Source organism: Gossypium arboreum, chromosome 1, assembly GCF_025698485.1.
Source record: "Gossypium arboreum isolate Shixiya-1 chromosome 1, ASM2569848v2, whole genome shotgun sequence".
Taxonomy (NCBI): domain Eukaryota; kingdom Viridiplantae; phylum Streptophyta; class Magnoliopsida; order Malvales; family Malvaceae; genus Gossypium; species Gossypium arboreum.
Genome location: NC_069070.1, coordinates 69,545,386 through 69,550,038, shown reverse-complemented (window position 1 = coordinate 69,550,038; position 4,653 = coordinate 69,545,386). Strand labels below are relative to the sequence as shown.

Here is a 4,653-nt window from a genome sequence, read left to right as displayed (position 1 = left end):
CTAATAAGGGGATCCATAGATCGAGTTAATGCAACCCTAGAGTGTTAATTAGAGAAAAGTCTCGGTTATTCAATCTAGGGGTTAGACTTTATTAGTCTTGAATACGGATAATAACATAACTTAGGGATCTTTACTGAACAAGTTGAATGAATAAATAGTCCGATTCAGACCAGAATAACAAGTAAAGTCTAGGTGGATTTTTCCTTAGGTATTGTCTCAAGTCAATTTATTTTCCCAAAAGCAATTCCCCAGTTCTTTTCTCTGTGCATTCTTAGTTTAGATAATTAGTTAATTAAAACAAATAAAACCCTTTTTATTCTTAGGCTAGAAAATAAAAAGACAGTCATTACTAGTACTTTTAGTTCCTTTGGGTTTGACAATCCGGTCTTGCTAAAACTATACTACTGTTCAATAGGTACACTTGCCTACATCCCGATAATAGTTAGTTCAAAGAACGAGTAATTATAAATATTTGAAACCTATCACGAAACCTCGCGATCAAGTTTTTTGCGCTGTTGCCGGGGAACTAAAATATTAGGAACACTTAATTTTTATTACTTTAGCCATTTATTTTTCTTGAAATTTAATTCAATTTAATTATTATTTATTAATTTACTTTTTATTTCTCTTGGCAGGTTTTCATAGTTTATGACTAGAAGAAACCCGTCGGGACCATTACTTTTTGACGAAGAAAACGATCGCACAGTTCACAGAAACCAAAGAGAAATAAGGCGTAGCTTAAGATACACGGAGAGCGAGCAAGAAGATGATACTCAACCCCCAACTGAAGAGATGGTTGAAAACCAAGGCAATCAGCTACCTCCTGCAATTGTGGCTAATCAAAATCCTGCTCTACGTACTATGTATGACTATGCTAAACCTTCTTTAATAGGAACCGAATCTAGTATAGTTAGACCTGCTATTGCTGCAAATAATTTCGAACTGAAACCTAACATAATTCAGATTATACAGCAATTTGTTCAGTTTGATGGTTTGCAAGATGAGGATCCCAACACTCACTTGGCGAATTTTCTAGAGTTTTGCGACACTTTCAAAATTAATGGCATTTCTGATGATGCCATTCACCTTCGGTTGTTCCCTTTCTCACTGATAAACAAAGTTAAACAGTGGTTGAACTCGTTACCATGAGGGTCCATCACTACTTGGGAGCAAATGACCGAAAAATTTCTACTAAAATATTTTTCGCCGGCTAAAACGGCTAAGTTACGTAATGATATTTCTTCTTTTGTGCAGATGGACTAAGAAACGCTCTACGATGCATGGGAGAGATACAATGACTTACTGAGAAGGTGCCCTCACCATGGGTTAGCGCTTTGGCTTCAAGTTCAAACATTCCACAATAGTCTAAATCCTTCGACTCGACAAATGGTTGACGCAGCTGCTGGCGGAACCATCAACAATAAAACACCTGAAGATGCCTATGAGTTTATAGATGAGATGTCACTGAATAACTATCAGTGGCAAGTCATGAGGACAAAACCAACAAAAATAACTGGCATTTATAACGTCGATTCGGTCACCATGCTCTCCAATCAGGTAGAACTCTTAAATAAAAAGATTGATGGTTTTCTTAGTTCATCGCAGGTACATCCAGTAATGAGGTGTGACTCAAGTGGAGGAGGTGTGCATGCAGATTATCAATCCTTCAATCCTACAACCAAAGAGGAACAAGTCAACTATATGGGTAACAATAACTTTAGATCTCAAAATAACCCATACAGTAATACTTATAATGCAGGTTGGAGGAACCACTCAAATTTCTCCTGGGGTGGTCAATGGAATCAAAAGCCACAAAATCCTCAACAGACACCTTATCAATAAGAGAAGAAACTGAACCTTGAGGAGATGCTCTCAAAATTCATATCAGTGTTAGAAACCCATTTCCAAAATACCAAGACAGCACTTAAAAATCAACAAGCATCGATCCAAGGACTCAAAACTCAGATAGGCCAGCTATCCACACTAATCTCTAAATGACCACAAGGTAGCTTACCGAGTAATACTGAACCTAATCCAAGGGGACACCTCAACACAATTTGTACTCATGATAAGGAAGGATTCATTGCGCCTGAGCTAAAATTGATGCAAGAAACTAAGGGGAGCAAAGGTAAAAGTGAGGTAAGTCATAAAAAATCGGTGAATGGAGAATATAAACCTCATGTCCCATATCCTAACGCGACAAGAAAAGACCGGTCAGACGAACAATTCAGTAAATTCCTTAAACTTTTGAAAAAATTACATATTAACTTACCATTTATTGAAGCTTTGTCGCAGATGTCGAATGCAATGAAATTTTTAAAAGAGCTTTTAGTAAATAAGCGGAAGTTGGACGAAGCATCGCATGTGGAGCTAAATGCAGTCTGCTCAGTTATTCTATAGAATAAGTTACCCCACAAATTGAAAGATCCAGGGAGTTTTACAATCCCTTGCTTAATCGGTAGTTTAGATATAAGTCATGCATTAGCTAATTTAGGGGCTAGTATTAACGTCATGCCTTACGAAATGTTTAAGCAACTAGGTCTTGGGAAACCTAAACGAACTAGGATGAGTATTCAATTGGCAGATAAAACTATAAGATTTCCTAAGGGTATTATTGAAGATGTACTAGTGAAAGTAGATAAGTTCATATTTCCCGTTGATTTCATTGTTCTAGACATAGATGAGGATAATAACACCCCGTTGATTTTAGGGAGGCCCTTTTTAGCAACTGCTAAAATAGTTATTGATGTTGGCACAGGTGAGCTTACAATTCGTGTGGGAGACGGAACGATCACCCTTCAAGCTCGTACTTCTGGCATCACAGCAAACAGTGAAGGTAATGGTCCGCACCAGTATATTAAAACTGACAATATGACACAACCTACTTTGCAGAAATTGAGTTTCAAAGAAGTTCACGAGCCATGTTCCAACAATGATAGAGGACACACTCATGAAGAATGAAGGCTACGGATAGAGGAGCTAGATGAATGGTGAGCACATAAATTGAAACTATGCCAAAACGAGCCTGATACCTCTCTAAATCAACTTAAGGTTGCTGATAAAGTCTTACTAGATGCTGCAGATCCTCACATTGTCACTACCACACTGAATGAGGAAATCCCTCTTACGGTACTCAGTATTTTTCCATTCGGTACGGTGGAGGTGAGTCATTCTAGGTTCGACACTTTTAAGGTAAACAACACCTGTTTAAAACCTTATTTTAATGACATTAATAGCAGGAATGAGGAGTATAAACTCCTCGAACCACCATGACCATACAACGGAGAGGTAAGTCGAGCTTAGACTATAAATAAGCACTTCTCGGGAGGCAACCCGAATATTATCAGTTTTAGATTATTTAAATTTTAGGGTTTAAACACTTAGGTCACTAACAGAGTATTTGAAGCATAGGTTCCCAACCCCACACGGCCTAGCACACGTCCGTGCTTAAGGCCGTGTGACATACATGGAATGGAAACACGATCGTGCGATATGGCCGTACAGAAATAGGGTAGAAGATTTCCCCAAACATAGGTTGCGATAAAATGCCACAGCCATGCGACATGGCCGTGGTCGAATCTGCCAAATAAACACGGGAGTGAGACACGCCCATGCTAGCACCAGTGGACAACACTGTCAGAATAACACGGGCATGTGAAAACCTACACGACAATGGAAGAAGCAAATCACACCAGACACGGCCATGCGATACGATCACGTAGAGACACGGCCTATACACACGGGCATGCAAAAAGACCGTGTGGCAACATCTTAATTCGCGACAAACACAGCCAAGCCACGGCACACACGGGCATGTGCTACGGCCGTGCCACTTAAAAAATTAGAATAATTATCTTATTTTATTTTTCTTTTATTAAGTTTTTAAGATTCATTTGTTTTCCTTTTCAAAAGAAAAAAAAATGGGTTACCTTTGGAGTCTAGCTTGTCATCCAAAGTATCTCCAATACTCGATCTCGCCAATCCAAGAATATCATCCGTTCTTAATACAGGAAGTTTCACTCCTCCCCATATCTGATTTTTATACTCTAATATCTATCTTTGTACATTGAGGGCAATGTACATCTTAAGTGTAGGGGGTATTCATGTCACTATTAGAAAAATCCCTGAATAATCACCTTGGTCTCATGAAAAGCTCTCATATCATATTTAGGATAAATTTTGACTGATTTATGATTTCAATTGATATGTCTTGAATTAAAACATAGCCATTTATGCATGATTGTTTACACTTTAAGACATTAGAGAATCAAGCATGATAAGTTGATTTTTAAGAAATTGAAATTATAGGTTGTTTCCCCAAGTGTAGGTATTACTTTGAATTAGAATTCACGAGTCTAAACGTCAAAAAGCCATAATTTTTTGTGAGATTTTTGTGAGCCTTTTTAGCATCTATTAATCCTTTTATGCTCACTTTTATTATTGCTTTGAGTGCGTCAGTATTGAACTATTATTCTAGAACTTGCTTGATTATGCATGTCAAGACCACACCATTTGATTTGATATGTCAAAATGATTAAGGCACTTAGGATTAACCCACTCATGCCATAAAAAGTCTACCTCCACGATTAACCCCTAGTAAACCCCCTTGAGCCTAACAAACCATTTCTTGTATTACCCTTAATATTAACCTTT

The 4,653-nt window shown here is 37.8% G+C and overlaps 1 non-coding gene across 1 annotated transcript; it reads right to left on the bottom strand.

The window, feature by feature from the left end:
- Positions 1-1,221: 1,221 nt before the first annotated feature.
- LOC128282487 (small nucleolar RNA R71) lies at positions 1,222-1,328 on the bottom strand. Its single transcript, XR_008272767.1, has one exon. It is a non-coding gene; the product is annotated as a small nucleolar RNA R71 (small nucleolar RNA).
- Between the last annotated feature and the right edge of the window lie 3,325 nt (positions 1,329-4,653).